The 15,174-nt window shown below is 40.4% G+C and overlaps 1 non-coding gene across 1 annotated transcript; it reads right to left on the reverse strand.

Moving 5' to 3' along the window:
- Positions 1–10,396: 10,396 nt before the first annotated feature.
- On the reverse strand, positions 10,397–10,559 carry LOC134365350 (U1 spliceosomal RNA). Its single transcript, XR_010022054.1, has one exon. It is a non-coding gene; the product is annotated as a U1 spliceosomal RNA (small nuclear RNA).
- Between the last annotated feature and the right edge of the window lie 4,615 nt (positions 10,560–15,174).

A 15,174-nucleotide genomic window follows, 5' to 3' on the forward strand; every position in this document is an offset into this window, starting at 1 on the left:
GATGATTTCCAATCCTTTGGGTATACACCCAGAAGTAAGATTGCTGGACCATATGGCAGTTCTATCTAGTTGTCTTAGGAGCCTCCAGACTGTTTTCCATGATGGCTGCACTAACTTACTGTCCCACCAAGAGTGTGTAAGGTTTCCCCTTTCTCCACATCCTTGTCAGCATTTGTTATCATCTGTCTTTTCAATAGTAGCCAGTTTAACTGGGGTAAGATGATATCTCAATGTGGTTTTGATTTGTATTTCCCTGATAATTAGTGATGTTGAGCATTTTTCATATATTTGTTGGCCATTTATATGTCTTCTTTTGAGAAACATCTATTCAGCTCCTTTGCCCATTTTAAAATTGGGTTGTTATTTTTTTACTGTAAAGTTGTTTGAGTTCCTCGTATATTCTGGATATTAATCCCTTGTTGGATGTATAGCTTGCCAATATTTTCGCTCATTCTGTAAATTAGGATTAATGCAGCAAGAAGCTATAACAATCATAAATATATACGCACCCAACATTGGAGCACCCAGATATATAAAGCAACTGTTTTGGATCTAAAGGGAGAGATAGACCCCAACACAATAATACTTGGGGAATTTAGCATACTTTGTACAGCATTGGACAGATCATCTAGACAAAAAATTAGTAGAGAAATATTGCATTTAAACAGCATTGTAGACCAAATGGACTTGACAGACATTTTTAGAACATTTCATCCAATAATTGAAGAATATACATTCTTCTCATCAGCACAAGGATCATTCTCCAGGACAGACCACATTTTAGGCTACAAATGAAGTCTCAACAAATTTAAAAAGATTGAAATCACATCAAGTATATTTTGAGACCACAATGGAATAAAATTGGAAATTAACAACAAACAAAACTTTGGAAACTATACAAATTCATGGAAATTAAACAACATGCTCCTGAACAACCAGTGGGTCAAAGAATAAATAAAGCAGGAAATCAAAAAATTCCTTGAAACAATTGAAAATACAAGCCCAACTTATCAAAACCTATGGGATGCTGCAAAAGCAGTACCAAGAGGGAAGTTTATTGCAATAAATACTTACATCTAAAGAACAGAAAGACTTCAAACAAACAACCTAACATTACTCCTCAAAGAACTAGAAAAACAAGAACAGTTAAATCCCAAAATTAGTAGGTAGAAAGAAATAATTAAGATCAGAGCAGAACTAAATTAAATGGAGACAAAATAAAAAAAGATACAAAAGGTCAACAAAGCAAAAATTTGTTTTTTTGAGAAGGTAAACAAAATAGGCAAATAGCTACACCAAATAAAAAGAGAAGAGAGAAGACCCCAAAAATAAGATTAGAAATAAAGGAGACATTACAACCAATACCACAGAAATACAAAGAATTGCTTTCTCTTACCAGACCTGGACAAGCAGGAGGCACCATCATGGGAGTTGACATCCACCACAACAAGCACTGAAAAGTTTGGCACTAGGAGCCCAAGAGCCAGGGCATTTACCTAAGGCTGTTGGTCAAGATGTACAGGTTTCTGGCCAGATGAACCAACTCTGCCTCCAACCAAGTTGTGCTGAAGAGGTTGTTTATGAGTCACACCAACCAGTTGCCTCTGTCCCTTTCCTGGATGATCCAGAAGATGAAGCTTCCTGGCTGGGGAAAACAAAATGGCTGTGGTTGTGGGGACCATAGCAGATGATGTGCAGGGTCAGGAGGTGTCCAAACTGAAGGTATGGGCACTGTATGTGACCAGCGGCCCATAGCCACATCCTCAAGGCCAGGGACAATATCCTCACCTTTGACCAACTGGCCCTGGGCACCCCCACAGGCTGTGGCACCATCCTGCTCTCTGGCCCTTGCAAGGGTTGAGAGCATGCATTTCAGCATGGCCCCAGGAACTCTGCACAGCCATACACACCCTATGTACATTCCAAGGGCCGGAAGTTCGAATGTGCCAGAGGCCGACAGGCCAGCCACAGCTACAAAAAGATTTTGGATGCTGAAAAAAAAAATACAAAGACTCATTAGAGACTATTATGAACTATTAGGAACAACTATACACCAATGAATTTGAAAACCTGGAGGAAATAGATAAATTTCTGGACACATACAAACTACCAAGAATGAACCAAAACGAAACAGATAATCTGAACAGACCAATAATGAGCATCGAGACTAAAGTGGTAATCAGCAGTCTCCCAATAAAGAAAATCCCAGGACTAGATGTCTTTACTGCTGTATTCTACCAGACCTTTAAAGAGGAATTAATACCAATTCTCACCAAATTATTCCAAAAAATTGACACAGAAGCCATTCTCCCAAAGTCATTCTATGAGGCCAGCATAACTCTGATACCAAAGCCAAAGATACAGCAACTAAAAAAGAAAACTACAGGCCAATATCTCTGATGAACAAAGATGCAAAAATCCTCAACCAAATATTAGCAAACAGAATACAGCAACACATCAAAAAGATTATGATCAAATGGGATTCATCCCAGGGATGCAAGGATGCTTCAACATAGGCAAATCAATAAATATAATACATCACATCATCAAAATCAAGGACAAAAACCACATGATCATCTCAGTAGATGCAGAAAAAGCATTCGACAAAATTCAACATTTCTTCATGATAAAGACTCTCAGCAAATTATGTATAGAAGGAAAGTATCTCAACACAATAAAAGCCAAATATGACAAACTGACCACCAACATCATCCTGAATGGGGAAAAGCTTAAAGCTTTTCCTTTAAGAACAGGAATAAGATAAGGATGCCCACTCTCATCACTCCCATTGAACATAGTTTTGAAAGTACTAGCCAGAGCAATCAGGTAAGAGAAAGAAACAAAGGCATCCAAATTGGGAAAGACAAAGTCAAACTGTCCCTCTTTGCAGATGACATTATCCTATACATAGAAAAACCTAAAAACTCTACCAAAAAACTCCTAGACCTGATAAACAAATTCAGTAAAGTTGCAGGATACAAAATCCATACACAAAAATCAGTAGCATTTTTATACACCAACAATAAACTAGCAGAAAATAAATCAAGAAAGCAAGTCCATTTACAATAGCTACCCAAATATTAAAATACTAGGAATAAATTTAACCAAGGAGGTGAAAGATCTCTACAATGAAAACTACAAAACACTGCTGAAGGAAATTAAAGGGGACACCAAAAGAGGGAAAGACATTCCTTGTTCATGGATTGGAAGAATTAACATTGTGAAAATGTCCACACTACCCAAAGCCATCTACAGATTCAATGCAATCCCCATCAAAATACCAATGACATTCTTCACAGAAGTAGAAAAACGATCCCAATCTTCATATGGAATAACAAAAGACCCCAAATAGTCAAAGGAATCCTGAGCAAAAATAAATAAATAAAGCTGGGGCATTATACCATATGACTTCAAATTATACTACAAAGCTATAGTAACCAAAACAGCATGGTACTGGCATAAAAACAGACACTTGGACCAATGGAACAGAATAGAGAACTCAGAAATCAACCCATGTACTTACAGCCAACTGATCTTTGGCAAAGACACCAAGAACATACATTGGGAAAAGGACAGCCTTTTCAGCAAATGGTGCTGGGAAAACTGGATATTCATGTGTAGAAGAATGAAACTAGACCCATATATCTTGTGATCCACCCAAATCAACTCAAAATGGATTAAAAACTTAAATATAAGGCCTAAACCTAAAACTCCTAGAATAAAACATAGGGGAAACACTTCAGGATGTAGAACTGTGCAAATGACTTTATGAATGAGGCTCCAAAAGCACAGGCAACAAAAGAAAAAATAAACAAATGGGATTATATCAAACTGAAAATCTTCTTCATAGCAAAGGAAACAATCAAAAGAGTGAAAAGGCAAATTATATTTAATGACTAGAGTAGAACTATGTTTCCTGAATGTCGGCCATTTATGTACCATAGTATGCTAATATTTTCTCTGAATTGATTATTTTATTTTATTTTATTTTTTAAAAGATGACCGGTAAGGTCATCTTAACCCTTGACTCGGTGTTGTCAGCATCACGCTCTCCCAAGTGAGCTAACCGGCCATCTGTATGTAGGGATCCAAACCCGTGGCCTTGGTGTTATCAGCATCACACTCTCCCAAGTGAGCCACGGGCCGGCCCCTGAACTGAATATTTTAAAATGATGTGGGTATATACGTTTGTCACAGGGTTTGTATTAGTCAGGTTCTCCAAACAGAGAACTAACAGAATACGTATATAAATGTATGAGAAGGGACTTATTAGGGGAATTGGCTCATGAGATTAGGAAGGCTGCAGAGTCCCATGACAGGTCATCTACAAACTGTATGTCATGGTAGCACGGCTCAAAGTCTGGAAGGCTCAGAACCAGGGAAGCTGATGGTGTGATTCTCAGTCTGAGGCCAGAGGCCTGAGGGCCAGAGGCGCTGCTGTGTCAGTCCGGAGCCCACAGGCTGAAGAGTCTCAAGCTCAGATGTCCATGACAGGAGACAGGTGTATCCCAGTTGCAGTGGACACAGAGGGATCGGCCTTTTCCTCTGTTCTTACTCCCTCTGGGCCCGCAGCGGATGGGACGGTGCCGGTCTATGCCGAGGGTGGATCCTTCCCGCACCATCCACTCGGTCTCACGTGTTTCTCTTCCCAAAACACCCTCAGACACACCCCAAATACCACCTCACCGGCAGTATTTTTTCTGTGTATTTCTCTGTGTCCCTTAATCTAGTCAGGTTGACACCTAAAATTAATGATGAGAGTTTCTTACTGTAATCTCAATATAATTGTATAATAAGTTTAATGTGTTATTTAAAATTTTAAAAAGTGAATTTTGGCCGATTTTTTCTCCCTGAAATCCAAACAGGCTGTCTTGCCTCCTGTCGGGTTTGGTTTTCCTGATGCGTGCCACAGGGCCTGGGCAGCTGCGGTGCCCACTCTTGTCGGCCCAGGAGCCTGGCCCTTGTCCTCCCTGTTGCAGCATGGACACGACCTCCTCAGTGTCCGGCAGGCCTCGTGCCTGTCCACGGCCACCCTGTCACCCTTCTCGCATCAACTCTTCTGCCCCAAATTACCAAACTTCAGCAGCAGCAGCCCCAGGGTGTGCCCCCCTGGTGTCCTCTGGGAGTCTGGGGTCCACCGGCAGAGGTGGCTTCAGGGGGTGTGGTGGCAGGGGAAGGACCAGGCAGGGAGAGGAGAAGGACAGGGCAGGGGACCACAGGGAAGGACTCGGGCTGAGGGCTCCGAGACGAGGGCCCGAGAGGACTCGGTTTTCTGGTTCCAGAGAAAAGAAAGGATAAGCACGGAGGTGTGGGGAGAGGAGGATGAAAGTGTCTTGGAAAGGATGATGATTTGGAAAGACTGAAAGGATGAATGGGACGGAGGCATCTTCTGTCACTTTTCAGCCAGATATTTGGAATGAAAAGCCTCGTGACGTTGTGCAGTTGCGTGTGGCCAAGGGCAGGGCACGTTTCAACCCCGGCAGTCCAGAGTCTAGCTCCCCGTGTCACAACAGTTCCACGGTGCTCGACTCAGGAAGAAAGTAAAGTTATGGAGTAACTGAAATGTTCCAGTGTCTGCCACCGGCCAGGAATGACATCAATTCAAGGTCGGGTGGGAGGCGTCCGGAATAAAGTCCCAGATGTCTAGAAACGAAGGGCAAGTCCATCTCCAGTGACACAACCTACTCGTAAAGGGCTGGAATATTCAGTAGGAATCAGAAACATATGACTTGAAGCAAAAGAACCGGCAGGAGCTTTTTGGGATTCATCTTAGTGCAGTAAACGTTTATGAAGTATCTACAGCCACACGTCGTGCTGTGGCTGAGAAGTAAGAGGCACTTGGCTGGCAGAGCGGCCGTCGTGGGTGCAGGTACCAACGTGACTGCACAGCGTGCCCTCGGTGTGCGGGAGGCCAGAGGAGGGTGCATGTGGGCCCCCGGAGCCCGGGGCTTGCTGCAACAAACATCCACTGGCTGATTTCACTCAGCATAATGATCTCTAAGTTTATCCATCTTGTCACAAATGACAGCATTTCCTGCTCTGTAAAGGCTTAATAGTATTCCATTGTGTATATATACTGCACTTTCTAACTCATTCATCCACGATGGGCACTTTGGTTGATTCCATATCTTGGCTGGTGTGAACAGAGCTGCAATGAACATGGGAGTGCAGGTGTCTCATCAACATACTGATTTCCATTCCTTTGCACGTATACCCAGAAGTGGGACTGCTGGGTCACATGGTAATTTCATTTTTAGTTTTTTGAGGAACCTCCCTATGGTTATCCAAAGTGGCTGTACTAATTTTCAACATCACCAACAGTGTGCTAGGGTCCCCTTTTCTCCGCACTCTCACCAACACTTATCTCTTATCTTTTTAGATAATAGCCAACCTAACAAGTATGAGGTGATATCTCATTGTAGCTTTAATTTGCATTTCTGTGATGATTAGTGTTGTTAAGCATTTTTTTTCCCACATATCTATTGGCCATCTGTGTGTTTTCTTTTGAAAAATGTCTTTTCAGGTTCTTAGCCCATTTTTTAATAGGGTTATTTGTTTTCTCGTGATGAAGCAGATTTTTTTTCCTACTCTGGAAAGAGTCACTTGGTATTGGTGGTTCTCCCTTAGCTACAGTGAGTGAAAAAATATAAATAAATAAAATATCATGTCCATCTCCTACTGTGTTTGAATAGTCAACAAAGCTGTCTTAGTACAGTATCTCAAGTAAAATAATAAATTGACTTATGCTTTGTAAATGGTAAAACTCTAAACAAGTGATCGTTATCTTCTCTGCTACTTAGAGACCACAAAGGCACATCAAAAAGGGTGTGCTGTTGCACAGGGCTAGACAGGCACTTCATATTATGGTCAAATTTGGGGGGAGGGCGTATCTAAATAAAAGTCTCATCATAAGTCAAACCTCAGTGTATGAAGTTGTTCTGTGTTTTAAAGCCCCAAGGCTTATAGGGTGATACGTTCCTGCTGCCTTCCTTTTTCCTTCTTGCCTTCTATCCATCTATATTTCAAATGTGTTCATTAGTGTCACCAAAAGATCTGGTTTATTATCCCCTCTGCCTCAAGTGACATGATAAAAAATCCCTTTCTCAAGATCACAATTTCTATTTCTATTATCAGACATGACAGTAATTAGATTATTTGTTTTGTTTTGGGGCCTGGTAAGAGACCCCAACAGTTACTTTTTAATTGGCCCATTTCCCCTCTAATAGCCATTTCTTCATAAGAAACCACATGAATTCAGAACTATTGTGCCCGTTTTCATTGTATGATTGCATCATTCAAGCATTAATTTTCCCATGGTAATTTTGCATGTTGATTATCTCAAAATCCTGATTATGTTACATACTCTTTTAATGAAACTCTACGTGTATCTGCAGCTCCTAATCTCTTTTTTCCCCCATGTGATCTAGGTTTAATTTTATTATCATTCTGGAAGCAGATACAAATTAGAGGGAAATTAAAAACAAAATTGGCACAACATGTTCTCAATTTCATGATATATTAAATTTGGGGGCAATTTATCACAAGTGGAAAAAGTTCAAATAGTGGCAATCATCTCATAACTAAATGAGAGCTCTTGAAGAGTCATTATTTTATCCTTAAGGTCTAGAGCAAAGAAAACCCATCTGTGTACCACCCTGAATAGAATTTAGCACAAGAGCCATTGTATCTGCTGCCAGGGCCAGATGCTGTCAGGGGGTACTTCAGGAGCTGCAGAAATGTTATTTTGTCTGGTAGATTTCTGGGGAAACACATATGAGGGGAGCAAATGTGTTGTGTAGTGGGAGGACAACGTGCAGTTCCATACGGATGCTCTCGTCCATTCAATGATATCTGGGATTATTCATTCCATGAATAACCATTAGGTATCTACATGTGTCAAGGAGTGTTTTAGGCATGGGAGATACAATGACAAACAGAATGACAGGGTTCCCATTGGGAAGGACAGACCAATAAACATTAAATGATGAGCAAGAAAAAAAATCATATACAAGTTGGATAATTACGTGTGATACTTGTATGATTATACAGTCATTAGCATCTGAGACGTGAGGGGGGTGAGGGAAGCAGCCACGTGAGACTCAGGGGCACGTATTCTCAGCAGAGGAAAGCTCGGTGCAAAGGTCCCAAGATCAGTGAGTCGGGAGGACGCTGGTGGGGCTGGGTGTTGACGGCTGAAGGTTGCTGGGCATGTGGTGAGGTCAGAGGAGAGACCAGAAAACTAGTAGCGTCCTGTGAACTTTTACTGACACCCCCCATTGTTGAACACAGGATTTGAGAAAGGCTTAAGCATGTTCCTTCCCATGTGGCAGACACTGCCAGCCATCTGCCCTGTACCCATCCATCCCCATTTCTTTCCTTTCTCACGGAACTCCACGTTTGTCTGGGGTTGCATTGGACCCAGTTAAAACAACCTGCACAGAGTCCCTTACCGCTAGGAGTGGTCACGTTACATGCTTCTAGTTAATAATATGTATCTACAATGCTGAATGGAAGAGCTTCTCTTCTAGGATAAAAAAGGAAACTTCTAGATGGCTTTTTGTGCTTTCCCATTCTTCTTGCCTGGAACACTGATGCAATGTCCAGGAGTATAGCAGCCGCCTTGAAATCATGAGAATGAAAACCACAAACAAAGAATGAGATCAGAGAAAGACAGGAGTCTGGGGGGCTGCTGGCATCATGGACTGGACCACCCACTTCTGCTGACCTCCGCACCTCTTGTCGGATGCAACAAACCGATCTTTATGTGTTTCAGGTGCTGGCATCCAGCCATTCTACTTGTTTAAAAAATTTTTTAAAAAATTGAAACATAATTGATTGTACATATCTGTGGGGTGCAGTGTTGAATATCAATACCTGTGTGCAATATGTGATGCTCAAGTCAGGGTAATTAGTATATTCAAGATGACACAATGTAATAATTTTTTGTGGCCCTTTACCAATTTCTCTCAGGCATTCTCCTGCTTACACAAGTACAATTCTAAATCATACAACACAAAAATAAAAAGAAGTAATAGTTCAGGGAACTGGGGAAAATATTGGTTAAAATAAATCCAGGAATATGGTAACCCAGAAGGAGGTAAAGCTGGTCTTGCACCATTGCTATATGTCATTGTGAAATTTGGCCCCAAGTATTATAGAAGCCAAAAACCAAGAGGAAATTTCTCAGTACAGCTACTACTGGCACTACTATTAATTCTACTAATAGCAGTAAAGACAGTAACACACACTAACAGCAAAGCCATCTCAGATTTCTTAAGCTCTTACCATGTGCCAGACACTCTTCTAAGCACTTTACATGTACTAAATCATTTCCTCCTCAGAATAGCCCTTACAATTATTATCTGATGAAGATATCAAGATGCAGAGAGCTTAAGTGGCTTGCCTCGGATCAGAGAGCCAGGACATCACCCCAGGTGTCTGACTGCAAGGCCTGCAGTATGAGCCAAATTTTATCATCAATTTTCTCATAATGTTTGATGTATTATCTTTTTGTCTTTGGTAAAGGATTTGCTCAAGTCTTTGCCTATTTTTAAAAATTGATTGCTCATCTTCTTAGGAAGAGTGTCTGTCTGCATCTCAAAGTTAAAACAGTAACACGGACAGGTGAATACTTGAAAGAAACAAATGGAAAGAAACAATGGAAGGGCATCTTCAAAGAGCAGAAAGAAGACGACTTTTAACCTAGAATTCTACACCCACGGAAAATGTCCTTCAAACACAAAAGTGAAATACAGATATTTTTGGACAAGCAAAAAATTAGAAAATTCATTGCCATGATACCCTCTGTAAAGGAAATATTAAAGACTGTCCTCTGGGCAGAAGGAAAATCAAGCCAGATGAAAATATGGAGATTCAGGAAGAGATGAAGCACAATAGAAAAGATGCATATGTAGGTAAATCTAAGTGAGTATTTACGTATAAAACTTTGTAAAACAAAGCAAATAACATCGTGTGGGGATACATATTATTATGTATTAGGGAATATGTATACATACACATACATAGCCACTATGGTCACTTGCAGGGATATGTAATATTATTACATATTAGGGAATATATATCACAGATGTGGTCACCAAGCTTAGACCTGGGCAAGAGGTGGCCTTCCCTGGACCCTGAATTGTGGTCTTCTTTCAGCCATGCCCTATGTTACAGAGTGAAGAATCCGTGGGGCTAAAAGGACATGCCCACGCGAAGCCTATGTCACCCCATATAGGGGGCAGCTGAGAACCTGGGACCTCAGAACTCCCCCTCACATGGATCTTATCATACTTCCAGCCTGTGTGGCTTCATGCTCCCACCTCCCACCTGCCTACTTGTCCAGCAAAATAGAAAAAATGATGTCCAAGACATTCTTTTTTTTTTTTTTTTTAACCAGGGGAAAGTGCAAACGCAGTCCCCCACTACCACAAATTATGAAGTTGTGTTTCCCAAATTTGGGGAAATCGTAGGGGTCGGCACATCTGGGTGCGATGGATAAGCCTCACCCTGGGAAAACCACGTTCACGATCATGGTATCTCCCCTGCCGGATAAGTACCTGAGGCTCTGTTTTGTGATCCCTGGTTCTAAAGGGTTCAACATGTTGGTTCCTAGCTGGAGACAAAAAGTGTGTCTACCGTGGTCCTTACAGAGAGGACAGGGAGAGCTGGATCTGGTCTCTGAAGCACATCCTTGACTTAATGCTTTCACTGTATTGAATCATTTTCCTGCAATGAACCGCAGCCTTGTACGCATGGTCATTCTGGGTCTTGTGAGTCTACTCTAGCAATCAAACCACACATAACTGCCACTGTTATTGCAATAACATTATTTGTAACAGCCCCAAACTGCAAATGTCCCAAATATTTGTCGACAGCAGAATGGGTAAGTAAATCAGGGTATAGTCATACAATTGAACACCACACCACAATGAAAATTACCACTGCTGTGTACAAAACATGGATAAATGTCACAAACATAATGTTGAAAGAAGCTAACTACAGAAGAATCTGTACTGTATGATTACATGTGTATAAGATAGTACAAAAACAGGCAAAGCTATCTTGGTAAATACCGGCTACCTTGGCAGGGGAGGGCTGGAGCATGATCAGGAGAGGGGAAGGGACGGGCTTGGGCAATGTCCTATTTCATGACCTGGGTGGTGATTCCATGGGTGTGTTCAGTTTGTTATAATTCAAGCTTGTGATTTTCTATGTGACATTATACTTAAACAGAAAAGGTTATTAAAAAACAAAACCAACACTCATGAACTCACAATGCTGTTTAAGAAGAGAGAAGAGAGAAACGCTTCCTTGGCTACGTTTGGCAGTATCTGGAACATCACCTGCTTAATCTGAAAATTGGCAACTAATGGGGAACTTAAGCCACTAACCTGCCTTTTTTGTAAACTGTGTTTCAGTATAATTAAATAGCCCTAGCTGATGAGGAAAAGCTTTTCTTTACAAATGATTTCCAACTAATATATTGGAATTAGTGACAGAATTAGAAAATCACCAGTGAGTAAGCCCTAATGGAATAATCCAGGCAAAGATCATGGAATTAGTTACCGGTTGCTGCGTAACAGATTAGCTCAAAATATAGCAGCTTAAAACAACATTTACCATCTCATGGTTTCTGTGGGTCAGGAACCTGGGTGCCCCGGCTCAGCATGTCTCAAGGCTACAGTCAAGGTGTCATCTGGGACTGCAGTCATCTCAAGGCTGGACTGGGGGAGGATCTGCTTCCAAGCTAACTCATATGGCTGTTGGCAGAGTTCAGGTCCTTGCTGGCTGTTGACCAGAGACAACAGTTACTGGCCACGTGGGCCTCTCCATAGGGCATCTCACAAATGGCAGCTGGCTTCCCTAAGAGCTAGCAAGTGAGCAAGGGAGCAAGAGAGCATTCCAAGGTAGAATCTACAGGTTTTTGTACCGTAATCTTGAAGTGGTTCCATCACCTTCCATCACCTCTGTTTCATTCTATTCTTAGAAGTCATGATTCCAGCCTAGACTCAAGGGAAGGTATTACACAAGGGTGTAAACACCAGGAGTCAGGGAACACCGGGAGCCTCTGAGACACTGCCTGCCATAATCATCAATGGACGGAAGCCAGTGTATGAAAAGCTGGTGGGGAACTTTATGAAACAGAGAGGCATCAGGTGGTCACCTCCTGAATCCACTACTCAATCTTAAAATCACTAGAAAAGGGACAAGCAGAAATTATATGCCTTCTGTTGTGGAGCAATCTGAAGTACACAGCTTCATCTACTGAAGTATTCTTTCCAAAAAGAGTGAGCCTGAATCTAATCAAGCTTTTAGCAAACATCTGATTTATTTCCAAATAAACCCTCGTAATACAAGAACTAGTTGAATGACACCATGAGGATGCATCTCTGGAAGGTGGGGCCTTCTGCAGGACAATGGACTTATTTCTTCAGTAAATCAATTGCACGGAGAAAACGAGGAATTGCTTTAGATTAAAAGAACCTTAAGAGACCTAATGACCAAATGCATTCTTTAGACCTTTTTTGGACCCTGCTTCAAACCAACCAACTAGAAAAAGGCAGTTTTAAGACAACAAGGGGACTTTGAATATGGACAGAAAGACTGTATCAAGGAGCTAGTATTAATTTCTCTTGGTAAATAAGGTATGTGGTTATAAAAGAAAATGTCTGTGTTTTTCTGAGATGCACACCAAAGTATGTAAGGGTAACATCTTAGATGTGAGGCTTAAGATTTGCTTTAAAATACTTCAGCAGATACAGCAAACACAACAAAAGAAATAAATGAAACAAATGTGGTAAAATCTTAATAACTGTTAAATCCAGATGATGGTATATGCATGTTTATTACACAACTTTATTTTTTTGAATGTTTAAACATTTTAAAAATAATAATTGTAGTGGATTGAATTGTCCCCCCCAAACTCACTGAAGCTTGACTTGTGTCCCCCAAGTTTCATGTATTAGTAACTTAGCCCCCACTGTGACTGGGAAATCCTATTATGGTCATTGAAAGGTGGGGCCTTGAAGAGGTGATGAGATTGTAGGACCATCCCATAGTGAATGGATTAAAAATGGTGGTCAGGGTGTGGTTCTGAGGGTTTTAAAAGAAGAGGAGAGTCTCTGTCTGTTTCTCTCTCTGCTCTCTCTGCTTCCACCGTCTTGCAATGTTAGACCCCTGGGTCACTGTCACCACCACCAGATGGACTTTGGACTTCCCAGCCTCAGAAACTGTAAACAATAAATGTCATTTTTCTTTATAAATCACCCAGTTTCAGGTACTTTGTTATAAGCAATGGAAACAGACTAATACAATAATGGAAAGAAAAAATATCAGGACCGAATGGTTTTATAGCTGAATTTTAGCTAAACTTTAAAGAATAAATGTTTCTAATATTATTTAAATATCTGTGGCCTCATTAAAAAAATGAAAAACTTCCCAATGCATTTTATGAGCTAGAATAAATTAAAGATCTTTAAAAACTAAGTCTAACATTCATGAAGAAAATTTACAGTTGTTAAGTACATAGCCTGAAGAATTTTTGCATATTGGACACACCTGTGCACACAGATAGGAAACCAGAACTTTGTGAGCATCCCAGGAACCTCCCTCATGGCCATTTTGAGACAGTATCTTCAGCTGAACCCAGAATAACTTTTAATACCAAAATGTGGTTTTAAAAAATAGTGCAAAACACGGAAACTATGAGGCCGGCCCGTGGCTCACTTGGTAGAGTGCGGTGCTGATAACATCAAGGCCCCGGGTTCGGATCCTATATAGGGATGGCCGGTTTGCTCACTGGCTGAGCGTGGTGTTGACAACACCAAGCCAAGGGTTGAGATCCCCTTACCGGTCATCTTTTAAAAAAAAAAAAAATGGAAACTATGAATAATTTCACTGACATAGAGGCAAATTTTCTAAATAAAATATTAAAAAATAGAACCCAGAAATACATTTTAATATCTACACAATCATACACACATATATTATTAATAATTTAATTGTTCACTATTATTTCTTGCATTCCCTCTGGGTTCTTGCTAAAGTATATTTTACTAGTAATTCTTTTTTCAGTAAGTAAACAATTCTTGGCTCTTATAGATTTTTAAATGTGTTTATTTTACTCCTACTCTTTAAAGAGAGTTTAGCTGGTTGGAGAATTCCAGATTGACAGTTGCTTTCTTTCAGTGTCTTGAGTAGGCGACACCACTGCCTTCTGACACCTGTTGTGAATTGTCCTTTGTATGTAGTTCATCTCTCTTTGGTAGATTGTGTTTTGTTTTACTGCTAATGCTCTGCAGTTTTGCTATAGTGTTTCTAGGTATAGATTTGTTTTTTAATTTGCTCATCACTCGGTGAGATTTTTCAATTCAAGGTCCCATGTGTTTCTTTATTTTGGAAAAATTATCAATCATTTTATTTTCAAACATTACCTCTTTTCCATTCTTCCTGTTTTCTTCTGCAATTTCCATTGGCTTTATTTCTGAACTTTTCATTCTACTCTCCATTACTCCGAACTCCTTTCGTAGCTTCCTCTCCGCCTTACTGTGCGACGATCGAGGAGCTTTTCAGAGCCATCTTCCAGCTCATCAGTCCTTTCCTTCAGATGTATCCAGTGTACCACTGGAATAATTTATTGAAGGTTATTATTATTTTCAGCGACTGTATTTTTAACTTCCAAGATTTCCAATTTGTTCCTTTTCAAATCTTCCTCTTGTTTCATGGATGTTAGTTCCTTCCTTATGTCTTTGAGCAGTTAACACATTATTTTAAAGTTCTTAGATTGCTCTATATCCTCAGGTGCTAATTCTTTCATTTGTTGAATTTGCCAACTATTTTTATGATGATGGAGTTCCTCATGTGCTTAAAACTTTTTAAAGGGCTATTCTTGCTTGGAAATTTCTCTCTTGTACCCTTTCTTTTCATATGATCATATTTGCATCAGCCCTGGTCCAAGTGAGTTTCAGGTCCAGGCCAGGTCTTACATGAGCAGATCCACGTGGATCTTTTACTCCACACCAATGGTTTAACTTTGGACCTCACATGTGTTATATAAACTCAGTTCAGATGTTCTATTGGATGCTTTTGCTTCTTTACTTTTTATGTATACATTCTATGCTCTCAAATGCAAAAGTCTACATACTTTAAAAAAAATTATGTATTTTTAATAAA

The sequence above is a fragment of the Cynocephalus volans genome, chromosome 16 (assembly GCF_027409185.1).
Source record: "Cynocephalus volans isolate mCynVol1 chromosome 16, mCynVol1.pri, whole genome shotgun sequence".
NCBI lineage: Eukaryota > Metazoa > Chordata > Mammalia > Dermoptera > Cynocephalidae > Cynocephalus > Cynocephalus volans.